The following is a 14,545-nucleotide window of genomic DNA, read 5'->3' on the forward strand; positions in this document are numbered from 1 at the left end:
CGTGGCTCGTTTTTGGCGTGCCTTTTGTGACCGGTTGGGAGTTCATTTATCGTTCTCGTCCGGATATCATCCTGAATCTAATGGCCAGACAGAAAGGAAAAACCAGGATGTTGAGCAGTTCTTGCGTTGTTTTGTGGCAGACAATCAAGAGGGGTGGTCTGAGTTTCTGCCACTTGCTGAATTTGCTCTGAACAATCATACATCTTCTTCTGCTGGTTGTTCGCCTTTTTTTTGTTGTTCTGGGAGACATCCGTCGTTTGGGTCGTTCTCCAAGTTGGGATCTGCCGTGCCTGAGGAGGAGAATTTTTCCGGTGATTTGGAGAGAGTTTGGACGGATGTGCGTGGTAATCTTCAGGAGGCCAACAGAAAATCTAAGGACTACTTTGATAGGAAACGACAGGAGGTTTTGTTCGCTGTTGGTGACATGGTCTGGTTGTCCTCTAGGAATCTGCGGTTGAGGATTCCTTCTAAGAAATTGGGTCCCAAGTTTGTAGGGCCCTTTAAGGTGCTTCAGGTTGTCAACCAATCTGCTGTTAGGTTGGAGGTTCCTACCTCCTGGAGAATTAATCCGGTATTTCATGTTTCTCTGTTGAAAAAAGCTGTTGTATCGGATTGTGACGCCTCTGCCTCTGTTCCTCCGGTGGTGGAGGACGGGGAATATGAAATTTCTCGCATCCTTAACTCTAGACTGTATAGAGGTAGTTTGCAGTATCTTGTGGCCTGGAAAGGTTTCGGACCCGAGGATAACTCTTGGGTGAGGTCGGATGATGTTTCCGCGTCCAGACTTATCAGAGCGTTTCACAGGAGATTTCCTGATAAGCCTGGTCCTAGGGGATCCGGAGGATCCTCTTAGAAGGGGGGGTACTGTTAGAACCTTGCTCTTAGGTTTTTTTTCCTTTGCTGGTCACATGACCTTGTTGGCCTATTTAAGCCTGCTCCGCCCTTCTGGCTTTGCTGGACTTCATTGTATAACTACTTTCTAGCTAGCCTGTGCTCTGTATCTTACTCTGTTAGTTTGCTTGGTCTACGGACCTCTATGTTCTATATATTTTGTTTGTTCGTCTGTCTGCTACTATTTCTGTTAGGAGGTGTCCCATATTCCTCCCAGTCCTTAGTACTTGTAGGGATTCCTTCCCCACATCTATAGGTCTCCGTACAGACTAGCTTAGGACTTTAGCAGGTCTGATCGCAGGATCAGGTTCCCTGTTACATCGTAGGGATTCAGCTGAGTTCTATCGTAGGGACAGATCTCCTCTCTTTCCTTAGCTCTGGTAGCAGAACATAACACCCATTCACATGTTCTGGGGGGACACCTGGGGGTCGAGAAGACTCAGGAGAGGATATTGAGGAGGTTTTATTGGCCAGGGTGTTACCAGGAGATCCTGAACTATTGCAGGTCCTGCCCCACCTGCCAGATAACCGCCCCCTCTTCCCACTTCCGTAGTCCTTTAATCCTGTGATAGAAATCCCCTTTGAGAGGATTGCCATGGACTTAGTGGGGCCCTTAGTCAAATCGGCCCGGGGCCAATACATCCTGGTGGTCATGGACTATGCGACTTGGTACCCTGAAGCGGTACCACTGAGGAACTCGTCGAGTAGGAGCATAGCCCGAGAACTTGTCCATATATTTGCCAGGACCGGACTGCCGAAGGAGATACTAATGGACCAAGGAACCCCGTTCGTGAGCAAGGTAATGAAGGAGCTGTGTAAAGTCCTTCAGATTACCCAGCTGCGAACCTCCGTTTACCATCCGCAGACCGACGGCCTGGTGAAGCACTTTAATAAAACCTTAAAAGCAATGCTCAAAAAGGTCGTAGAGAAGGACGGTCGTGACTGAGACTACCTGCTACTGTTCCTGCTCTTCTCTGTAAGAGAGGTCCCACAAGCCTCTACAGGTTTCACCCCGTTTGAGCTACTGTATGTACGACATCTGCGAGGGCTCCTGGATATTGCCAAGGAAACCTGGGAAACCGAGGTTACGCCCCACCGGAGCATCATAGAACATGTCGCCCAGATGCAGGAGAGAATGGTGAAAGTGATGCCTATCATGAAGGCTCATCTGCTCCAGGCACAAGAGGCCCAGGCAAGGGTCTATAACCGGTCAGCGAGGCTGAGACAGTTCCAGCCTGGGGATCGCGTACTGGTGCTTATTCCCACCGTCGAGAGCAAGTTCCTGGCCAAGTGGCAAGGCCCGTATGAGGTGGTGGAGAAACTCAGCGAAGTAAACTACAAAGTTCACCAGCCTGGCAGAAAAAAGCCGCACCAAGTGTACCATGTGAACTTGCTCAAGACATGGCGAGATCGGGAAACGTTGGGGGATTCTAATTTGGGAGCCAGTCCGAAAGCCAAAGTTGAGGACGTCACGATAGTGGAGACTCTATCACCGGCACAGAAGCAACAATGTAGAGAGCTGCTGCAACGGAACTGTGACCTGTTCTCAGAGTTACCGGGGCATATATTACCACCCTCGACTTGATGAAGGACTACTGGCAGATCCCCATGTCCCAGAGGCCAAGGAGAAAACAGCTTTCTCAACACCTGATGGGTGCTTCCAGTACCCCCAAATGCATTTTGGACTGCAGGGGGCACCAGCCACCTTCTAGAGGGCCATGGATCGGATCCTCGGCCCACATAAGAAGTATGCCGCAGCCTACCTTGATGACATTGTCGTCTTTAGCCCGGACTGGGCTAGTCATCTGCCGAAGGTACAGGCGATTCTGGATGCTCTAAGGAAGGCAGGATTTATGATAAATCTGAGAAAATGTGCCATTGGGAAGGAGGAGGCCAAGTACTTAGGCTACGTCATAGGGAGAGGCGAAATTAAGCCACAGATCAATAAGATCGAGGCAATTCAGAACTGGCCTCAACCGCTCTCCAAGAAGCAGGTGAGAACATTTCTTGGAATCGTGGGATATTACCGGCGGTTTATCCCAAATTTTGCCATGATTGCCGCGCCACTGACGGACCTTCTGAAAGGCACAAAATCAACGATGGTGAAATGGAGACGGTTGAAACTGAGATGGCGTTCCAGCAACTGAAGCTGGCACTCTGTAAGCAGCCGGTCCTGGTCGCACCAGACTTTACTACAGAGTTTGTGCTCCAGACAGATGCCTCAGAAGTTGGCCTAGGAGCTGTGCTGTCGCAGGAGATAAATGGGGAAGAGCATCCCATCCTGTATATGAGCCAGAAGCTCTCGTCCTGCGAGAAAAATTATGCCATTGTGGAGAAAGACTGTTTAGCTATAAAATGTGCCATAGACATGCTAAGATATTACCTACTTGGCCGTAAGTTTAAATTGGTGTCAGACCATGCCCCTTTGAGATGGTTGAGGGAAAAGAAGGGTAAGAATGCCTGAGTAACTAGGTGGTTCTTAGGTCTCCAAGACTTTAATTTTCACGTGGACCATAGACCCGGGAAGTTACATGCTAATGCTGATGCCATCTCCAGAATTCCCTGTTTGGTATATGAAGGTGCCCAAACCCCCGGCTTTGGGCAGAGGGGGGGAATATGTGACAGAGTCACTGGTATGATATATGAGGGGAGGTATGTGTCACATAGATTGCTAGCCTGTGTGAACTGAATCCAATAAACTTTCTGACAGCATGTTACATGCAGGGAGTTAATTCTTTTAAAGGGTGTGGTTTTATGGGAATGACATAGAGATGAGAGGGAAGTCATTCCCCATACCTCCACCTCAGGGTATGGCAGTTCTGTTTTTTTCCAGGGTTGTGGTTTGGAGAGGCAAGGTCTCCAGATTGGGAGAGCTTCAGCTCAGGACAGAGCTGAAGGCTTGGACTCCCATACTCATATGGACTCTGCTATCGTTTATTCTTTTGTTTTGTCGTTTTGCCAGTAAGGCCGTGTTTATTTTGCTGGTGTGCAGAGCTTTATGCCGTTTAATAAAGCCTGCAAAGAAAACCCGGGTTCCTGAGTCTACTTCCGGAAGCGGCCGAGTGAGTCGTCTTGCCACAATATGTATGTATATATGTGTATATATATAGAGTACAGACCAAAAGTTTGGACACACCGTCTCATTTAAAGATTTTTCTGTATTTTCATGACTATGAAAATTGTACATTCACACTGAAGGCATCAAAACTATGAATTAACACATGTGGAATTATATACTTAACAAAAAAGTGTGAAACAACTGAAAATATGTCTTATATTCTAGGTTCTTCAAAGTAGCCACCTTTTGCTTTGATGACTGCTATGCACACTCTTGGCATTCTCTTGATGAGCTTCAAGAGGTAGTCACCGGAAATGGTCTTCCAACAATCTTGAAGGAGTTCCCAGAGATGCTTAGCACTTGTTGGCCCTTTTGCCTTCACTCTGCGGTCCAGCTCACCCCAAACCATCTCGATTGGGTTCAGGTCTGGTGACTGTGGAGGCCAGGTCATCTGGCGTAGCACCCCATCACTCTCCTTCTTGATCAAATAGCCCTTACACAGCCTGGAGGTGTGATTGGGGTCATTGTCCTGTTGAAAAATAAATGATGGTCCAACTAAACGCAAACCGGATGGAATAGCATGCCTCTGCAAGATGCTGTGGTAGCCATGCTGGTTCAGTATACTTTCAATTTTGAATAAATCCCCAACAGTGTCACCAGCAAAGCACCCCCACACCATCACACCTCCTCCTCCATGCTTCACGGTGGGAACCAGGCATGTAGAGTCCATCCGTTCACCTTTTCTGCGTCGCACAAAGACACGCTGGTTGGAACCAAAGATTTCAAATTCGGACTCATCAGACCAAAGCACAGATTTCCACTGGTCTAATGTCCATTCCTTGTGTTCTTTAGCCCATACAAGTCTCTTCTGCTTGTTGCCTGTCCTTAGCAGTGGTTTCCTAGCAGCTATTTTACCATGAAGGCCTGCTGCACAAAGTCTCCTCTTAACAGTTGTTGTAGAGATGTGTCTGCTGCTAGAACTCTGTGTGGCATTGACCTGGTCTCTAATCTGAGCTGCTGTTAACCTGCGATTTCTGAGACTGGTGACTCGGATAAACTTATCCTCAGAAGCAGAGGTGACTCTTGGTCTTCCTTTCCTGGGGTGGTCCTCATGTGAGCCAGTTTCTTTATAGCTCTTTGTTACGCTCGCGCCCGGACTGACTGGCGTGAGCTTGATTAGTGATCCCACTGGACCATGAACCGAGGAGTGCCTGGAGGGGCGTAACTAAGTATCAACTCAGTCCGACCAAGGTCACACGGCGGCTTAGTCGACTCCGTGAACCAGGGAGGAACCAAGCAGAGGGACCAGGTGCTACTCCAGGTCAGACCTCGGTCACAGCTGTTGACCCCCACCGGGGAATGCAGGAACAGGCAGGTTAGGCTGGGTACAGACAGATGGGTACTTGCAGGCACGGCTGGTATGAAGACAGGTGGGTATTGGTAGTCACGGCTGGAAAGCAGACAGGTGGGCACTGGCAGGCACGGCTGGCATGCAGACAGGCGGGTACTGGCAGGTAGGAACGCAGGCAGGATAGGGACCAGTACAGACTGGGACACAGGAACGGAGCCGCAGGTGCAGTGAACAAGCAGAGCAGAGTGAAACCGCCAATGCGGTGAACAAGCAGAGCAGAGCGAAACCGCCGGTGCGGTGAACAAGCAGAGCAGAACCGCCAGAGCGGTGAACAAACAGCAGGGCGAAACCGCAGGTGCGGTGAACAAGCAAAGCGGAGCAAAACCGCAGGTGCGGTGAACAAGCAGAGCGGAGCAAAACCGCAGGTGCGGCGAACAAGCAGAGAGGAGCAAAACCGCAGGTGCGGTGAACAAGCAGAGCAAAACCGCAGGTGCGGTGAACAAGCAGAGCAGAGCGGAACCGCAGGTGCGGTAAACAAGCAGAGCGGAACCGTAGGTGCGGTGAGCAAGCAGAGCAGAGCGGAACCGCAGATGCGGTGAACAAGCAGAGCAGAGCAAAACCGCAGGTGCTGTGAACAAGCAGAGCAGAGAAAAACCGCAGGTGCGGTGAACAAGCAGAGCAGAGCGGAACCGCAGGTGTGGTGAACAAGCAGAGCAGAGCGGAACCGCAGGTGCAGTGAACAAGCAGAGCGGAACCGCAGGTGTTGTGAACAAGCAGAACAGAGCAGAAGGTGCAGGCAGACAGGACAGGGCTCTGTTCACATGGAACAGACTGGAAAATACAGGAAGATGGTTAAAACACAGGAGGTAGATACGGAGGCAGGGAAAGGGGACAAGCAGAGCCAGATACACACAAGGTACTTACAATAAAGTAGCGAGTGGACACTAAACTCACAAACAGAAGTACAGAGACAACGAGTTGGAGTTAGGTGCAGGTTCAGACACTGCAGGAAAAGGGAAGGTTCGGATATAGAGACAAACAGGTAACGGGCTAGGACACTGTTCAGACAGGAACTGAACCAGGAACAAGATACAGGAACGAGCCTGGGAACTCAGCCCCCAGGGTGGCGGAAACAGACTAGAAGTCAGATACAGGTAAAGGCCCTGGGTACTCAGCCCCCAGGGTGGCGGAAACAGACTAGATTCAGGACAGGACCTGGCAACTCACAGTTGCACAGAACACACTGTAAGAAAGTGTTGCTCAGGCACCTCCTACTGGGTGGAGGGGGTTTAAGTATCCAGTGACTCACAGCAATAGGCTGGGAACGCATTAGGACTGCGCACACTGTAGCTTTAAGAATCAAGAAGTAGCAGCACCGCCGCCCTAAGCCAGCAGACAAGAGACATGCAAACCGCCGGTACTGGAGCAAAGTGTGCAGCCTGGCCTGATAGGTAAGATTGCGGTCTTGCATGGTGGGAGGTGGTAAGCCATGCAAGCACGCCACCAGGGATGTTACAGTACCCCCTCCTTTAGGCCCCCTCTTCTTCAAGCCTGCAAGGATTTCCTGCAGAGAATATGGAGGCCGATCCTTCTCTTTAAGAAGATTACCTCTTCTGTCCACTAGAGGGAACGAAACTGGTCTCACCATCTTGGTGACTAGGATGCTTCCTCCCATCGAGCCATCCTCAGCCTCAGATGAAGTGGGTGAAGTACCAGGAACAGGACACAGGAAAGTCTCTCTCCATTTGTTAATATCGGGTGGTACCCCAAAGGATTCATGGGACAACTGGAGGTCCTCCACCAGATTAGAGGGGTGCAGAGACTCGGGGTTAACCACCGCTTTGACATACACTTTGCAAGCTTACTGGATGAAGTGGGTGAAGTACCAGGTACAGGGTGTAGAAAAGTCTCACTCCATTTGTTATCAGGTAGAACCCCGGAGGATTCAGGAGACAACAGGAGGTCCTCCGCCTAGTTGGAGGGGTGCAGAGACTTGGAGGTAGCCACCGCCTTGATGGACGTATTGCCAGATTTATTAGAGATAGAGGATCCTTGCTTAGGGACCAACTTCAGTCTGGTTTCTGAGATGACACGTCTGCGAGGCGGGGCGGTACCTGAAGCCAGATCATTGGTACAATCGTCGAGACTGTGTGGGAACATTGCCTCCGCTTCCCTTCCTTCGGAGACTTCAGCGCACAGCAAGTCAGCGACTATCAGATCTGGTGAAGAAGAAGAAAAAACTGCTGACTGTCCTGAAGATATGGGGACTGGACACCCCTTGCACCTCAGCAGTCCCCCAGGAAACACCATGCAGGATCTCCAGACCTGAGCGGGCACTAGATCTCTCGGCTCTGGACGACCTGTGGGTAAACCAGACAGCACCTGGAATGTGAACTTCTTCATGTGTAATGCTCCAACCTGGAGCTTAATTTGTACAGACATATTTTGACTGTTTCTGAGTAGGGCTCGTCCTTCCGCTGACAATGCCCAAACCGGCTTCTGGAGTTGTCGGACGGGAATCAGACACCGACTCTTCAAGGCTTTAAGCCCGAAACTTCCGGTTAATTCGAGACCTTCTCTTGCCACGGAGACAGTCATGGTCATCTGTGGAGAGGAAACACTAACGCCAAGGGCAGCCTCTCCTACAGGCCTAATGTCTTGGGATTCTCCAACCTTCGCTGGACAAAGACCGTCAGGGGGTCCCAAACAACCGCAGCGGGACCGCAATCCGATTTTGTGACTGAGTTCTGGCCTCTGCTTTGCCTGACAAACATAGTCATCCTTCATGGATTCTGTGCGGATAGCTGCCTCTACAGGCTGGGGAACAGGAGGTCTTTGGGAGGACAGAAACTGGCATGACGGTTTACCTCTATGCCTTGCACGTCTGGACTGCCTCTTGAGGTTGGGAAGAGAAGTATTCTGTGGAGCATTGTAATCCTGTGTGGATTCTGTGTGGGCAGCAGTCTCTTCAGGCTGGAGAACTGGTAGGCTACCTACACACATTACCCATTGGGGCTGCTCCAAGATATTGGGAAGGGAAGCTTTAGTAGAAGCTTCAGGATTAGGGTCATCGAAGACCATTAGAAAGGCCACAAGGAAGGCCTGCAGGTCCAAGTCGATAGGATCCCATGCTTCCCATAGGGGGGTGATCCATTTCAAGGCATCACCCACTAGGTAGGACATCAGAAATGCTACTTTAACCCGATCAGTGGGAAAATAGTGAGCATAAAATTTGAAATGTAGCATGCATTGCTCCACAAACGCACGACTTTGTTTTGGGTCCCCATAATACCGTGGTGGATCCGCAGGAACGAGTGCTAATAGCTCCATTTGGGCTGGTGCGTAAATTGCCTGGACCTCAGCTTGAGAAAATTTTTTTCCTTGGTGCACATATTCGCCAGACAAGGATTCAAAAGTCTCTGAGAGCGAAGGGCCGTGGGGCTCAACGGGAACCATAGCCTGAGCACACTGTTGCGCACACGCCCGGAATGACTGGCGTGAGCATGATTAGTGATCCCAATGGACCATGAACCGAGGAGTGCCTGGAGGGGCGTAACTAAGTATCAACTCGGTCCGACCAAGGTCACACGGCGGCTCAGTCGACTCCATGAAACAGGGAGGAACCGAGCAGAGGGACCAGGTGCTACTCCAGGTCAGACCCCGGTCACAGCTGTTGATCCCCACTGGGGAATGCAGGAACAGGCAGGTTAGGCTGGCGTACAGACAGGTGGGTACTGGCAGGCACGGTTGGTATGAAGATAGGTGGGTATTGGTAGTCACGGCTGGAATGCAGACAGGTGGGCACTGGCAGGCACGGCTGGCATGCAGACAGGCGGGTACTGGCTGGTAGGAACGCAGGCAGGATAGGGACCAGTACAGACTGGGACACAGGAACGGATCCGCAGGTACAGTGAACAAGCAGAGCAGAGCGAAACCGCTAATGCGGTGAACAAGCAGAGCAGAGCAAAACCGCCGATGCGGTGAACATGCAGAGCAGAACCGCCGGAGCGGTGAACAAACAGAGCAGGGCGAAACCGCAGGTGCGGTGAACAAGCAGAGCGGAGCAAAACCGCAGGTGCGGCGAACAAGCACAGCGGAGCAAAACCGCAGGTGCAGCGAACAAGCAGAGCGGAGCAAAACCGCAGGTGCGGTGAACAAGCAGAGCAGAGCGGAACCACAGGTGCGGTGAACAAGCAGAGAAGAGCGGAACCGCAGGTGCGGTGAATTAGCAGAGCAGAGCAGAACCGCAGGTGCGGTGAACAAGCAGAGCGGAACCATAGGTGCGGTGAACAAGCAGAGCAGAGCAAAACCGCAGGTGCGGTGAACTAGCAGAGCAGAGCGGAACCGCAGGTGCGGTGAACAAGCAGAGCAGAGCAGAACCGCAGGTGCGGTGAACAAGCAGAGCAGAGCGGAACTGCAGGTGCGGTGAACAAGCAGAGCAGAGCAGAACCGCAGGTGCGGTGAACAAGCAGAGCAGAGCGAAACTGCAGGTGCGGTGAACAAGCAGAGCAGAGCAGAACCGCAGGTGCGGTGAACAAGCAGACCAGAGCGGAACCGCAGGTGCAGTAAACAAGCAGAGCAGAGCGGAACTGCAGGTGCGGTAAACAAGCAGAGCAGAGCAGAACCACAGGTGCGGTGAACAAGCAGAGCAGAACCGCAGGTGCGGTGAACAAGCAGAGCAGGTGTGGTGTGGTGAACAAGCAGAGCAGAACAGAGCAGAAGGTGCAGGCAGACAGGACAGGGCTCTGTTCACATGGAACAGACTGGAAAATACAGGAAGATGGTTAAAACACAGGAGGTAGATACGGAGGCAGGGAAAAGGGACAAGCAGAACCAGATACACACAAGGTACTTACAAGGAAGTAGCGAGTGGACACTAAACTCACAAACAGAAGTACAGAGACAACGAGTTGGAGTTAGGTGCAGGTTCAGACACTGCAGGAAAAGGGAAGGTTCGGACATAGAGACAAACAGGTAACGGGCTAGGACACTGTTCAGACAGGAACTGAACCAGGAACAAGATACAGGAACGAGCCTGGGAACTCAGCCCCCAGGGTGGCGGAAACAGACTAGAAGTCAGAGATACAGGTAAAGGCCCTGGGTACTCAGCCCCCAGGGTGGCGGAAACAGACTAGATTCAGGACAGGACCTGGCAACTCACAGTTGCACAGAACACACTGTAAGAAAGTGTTGCTCAGGCACCTCCTACTGGGTGGAGGGGGTTTAAGTATCCAGTGACTCACAGCTATATGCTGGGGACCCATTAGGACTGCGCACACTGTAGCTTTAAGAATCAAGAAGTAACAGCGCCGCCCCCCTATGCCAGCAGACAAGAGACATACAAACAGCAGGTACTGGAGCAAAGTGTGCAGCCTGGCCTGATAGGTAAGATTGCGGTCTTGCATGGTGGGAGGTGGTAAGCCATGCAAGCACACCGCCAGGGCTGTTACACGCTTGATGGTTTTAGTAACTGCACTTGGGGACACATTCAAAGTTTGCCCAATTTTTCGGACTGACTGACCTTCATTTCTTAAAGTAACGATGGCCACTCGTTTTTTTTTACTTAGCTTAGTCTATTCAGTAGGACTATCAGCTGTGTATCCACCAGACTTCTGCACAACACAACTGATGGTCCCAACCCCATTTATAAGGCAAGAAATCAAACTTATAAGGCAAGAAATCAAACTTATTAAACCTGACAGGCCACACCTGTGAAGTGAAAACGATTTCCGGTGACTACCTCTTGAAGCTCATCAAGAGAATGCCAAGAGTGTGCAAAGCAGTCATCAAAGCAAAAGGTGGCTACTTTGAAAAACCTAGAATATAAGACATATTATCAGTTGTTTCACACTTTTTTGTTAAGTATATAATTCCACATGTGTTAATTCATAGTTTTTATGCCTTCAGTGTGAATGTACAATTTTAAAAGTCATGAAAATATAGAAAAATCTTTAAATGAGAAGGTGTGTCCAAACTTTTGGTCTGTACTGTATATACACTGCTCAAAAAAATAAAGGGGACAATCAAATAACACATTCTAGATCTGAATGAAATATTTTTATTGAATACTTTGTTCTGTACAAAGTTGAATGTGCTGACAACAAAATCACACAAAAATCATCAATGGAAATCAAATTTATTAACCAATGGATGCCTGGATTTGGAGTCATTCCCAAAATTAAAGTGGAAAAACACACTACAAGCTGATCCAACTTTGAAGTAATGTCCTTAAAACAAGTCAAAATGAGGCTCAGTATTGTGTGTGGCCTCCACGTGCCTGTATGACCTCCCCACAACGCCTGGGCATGCTCCTGATGAGGATGGTCTCCTGTGGGATCTCCTCCCAGACCTGGACTGAAGCATCCGCCAACTCCTGGACAGTCTGTGGTGCAACGTGACATTGGTGGATGGAGCAAGACATGATGTCCCAGATGTGCTCAATCGGATTCAGGTCTGGGGAACGGGCGGGCAAGCCCATAGCTTCAATGCCTTCATCTTGCAGGAACTGCTGACACACTCCAGCCACATGAGGTCAGGCATTGTCCTGCATTAGGAGGAACCCAGGGCCAACCGCACCACCATATGGTCTCACAAAGGATCTCATCTCGGTACCTAATGGCAGTCAGGCTACATCTGGCGAGCACATGGAGGGCTGTGCGGCCCTCTAAAGAAATGCCACTCCACACCATTACTGACCCACTGCCAAACCGGTCATGCTTAAAAATGTTGCAGGCAGCAGATCGCTCTCCACAGCGTCTCCAGGCTCTGTCACGTCTGTCACATGTGCTCAGTGTGAACCTTCTTTCATCTGTGAAGAGCACAGGGCGCCAGTGGCGACTTTGCCAATCCTGGTGTTCTGTGGCATATGCCTAGCGTCCTGCACGGTATTGGGCTGTGAGCACAACCCCATCTGTGGACGTCGGGCCCTCATACCACCCTCATGGAGTCAGTTTCTGACCGTTTGTGCAGACACATGCACATTTGTGGCCTGCTGGAGGTCATTTTGCAGGGCTCTGGCAGTGCTCCTCCTGTTCCTCCTTGCACAAAGGCGGAGGTAGCGGTCCTGCTCCTGGGTTGTTGCCCTCCTACGGCCTCCTCCATGTCTCCTGGTGTACTGGCCTGTCTCCTGGTAGCGCCTCCAGTCTCTGGACACTACGCTGACATACACAGAAAACCTTCTTGCCACAGCTCGCATTGATGTGCCATCCTGGATGAGCTGCACTACCTGAGCAACTTCTGTGGGTTGTAGAGTCCGTCTCATGCTACCACGAGTGTGAAAGCACAACCAACATTCAAAAGTGACCAAAGCATCAGCCAGAAAGCATTGGTACTGAGATGTGGTCTGTGGTCCCCACCTGCAGAACCACTCCTTTATTGAGGGTGTCTTGATAATTGCCAATAATTTCCATCTATTGTCTATTCCATTTGCACAACAGCATGTGAAATTGATTGTCAATCGGTGTTGTTTCCTAAGTAGACAGTTTGATTTCACAGAAGTTTGATTTACTTGGAGTTATATTCTGTTGTTTAAGCGTTCCCTTTATTTTTTTGAGCAGCGTATATATATATATGTATATATTGAATGTGCTGCCTCCTTTTTTGTATATATATATATATTTGTGCATAAATATTCAGTTGGGAATTTTGCAGCTCAATTGAGTAGGGCACCATGTCGGCAGGGTCTATAATTACATCTGGGAACCAGAGGATTTAGCACATCACTTATCACATGAGATTTAGGTTGATAATTTGTCTCTGTTGTTCATATAAAGGATACAAATTTCTTTCAAGTACCAATTATATACATCGAGATAGTAACAATGGTAAAATAAATCTACATTGTAAAAATATCTCATTAATCACAATGGTAATCATAAAAATAACAGAAAACCAAAGTGCACCTGAAATCCTCACCCTTCTTCAATAAGATAAAGCAAGCGAATCCACGCCTGTGTAATATGGATAAAGGAGTGGCAGGGCACTAAAGTCGGCAGAGAGAACCTTTGCATGCAAGTTATATACAAGTATATGTGTCCTGTGCCATATTAAAGCATATTATTTGGTTGTACTAATAGAACGGGGTGGATACTATACAGTATATTATGTTTGTGTAAAAGGCAATTACAAGTTCTAAATAATTCTGGGCTTAGAATGACAGACATATTAAATATTTTTATAGGTTCAGATTGTCTGCACTATCCCCAATAGATCCTTGCCTAGTGTGGTTTATACAGGTCACTTTGGGCCTACATCTTGCAGACAACCGTGTATTCCATTCTCTCATCCCCAACCATATAAAGTCATCCATGGTGCTGGACCCATATTTTAAAAATTCTGGAAGCCTATAGGTGAATGATCTCAAAGCAACCTCAAGAAATCTGAACCTCCTTTAGCTCTCGCTCTGCTTTTTATTGTACCTACTTAATAAAAATCCTATTAACTCAACCCTATTAATCTGTTTTCAGTACACTGACATTATTAAAACACACACATTGAGCTGGAGTTTGAGTTGGTATACATGCAACATATAAACGCATGTTTTGTGGCCATAAAACAGACAAAACCTACAAAATAACAAAATGAGCATAAACCCTGCTGTAACTAAATAAGTTAAAAGCGAAATTGCATTTAAATAACACTGAGTTCTTAGGAACACTGTTTTTTTAGCACAAATAGCATAAACGTCATCCTACTACGGCAAGGTGACCCTATTCGGGACTGTCTTACACTATCTAATATTAAAACCTTACCATGTGTCAGATGTGACCTATGTGAATAAGGGCAGACAAAGGACTGGGTACCAAATTCTGGACACCTCAGCCTTGGGAAGCTTTTTAAATGTAATGTTCTGCTCAAAGAGGGGAGGCTACACCCTCACTTGCACAAAATGCAAAAATCCAAGAAAAAAGCACACACATTGAGCTGGAGTTTAAGTTGGTACACATGCAACATATAAATGCATATTCACATTGGCCATAAAACTGACAAAACCTACAAGAAACAAAATGAGCATAAACCCTACTGTAACTAAATATGTAAAAAGCAAAATTGCATTTAAATAACATAGAGTTCTTAGTAACACTGTTTTTGATCAAAAATAGCATAAAAGCCATCCTACCACTGCACGGTGACCCTATTCGGGACGGTTCTACACTGTCTAATATTAAAACCTCACCATGTGTCAGATGTGACCTGTGTGAATTAGGGCAGACAAAGGACTGGGTCCCGGTGGGATGGCTTTTATG

The sequence above is a fragment of the Phyllobates terribilis genome, unplaced genomic scaffold (assembly GCF_046119375.1).
Source record: "Phyllobates terribilis strain yellow unplaced genomic scaffold, ASM4611937v1 Scaffold_3__8_contigs__length_932513732, whole genome shotgun sequence".
In the NCBI taxonomy this organism is placed as follows: domain Eukaryota; kingdom Metazoa; phylum Chordata; class Amphibia; order Anura; family Dendrobatidae; genus Phyllobates; species Phyllobates terribilis.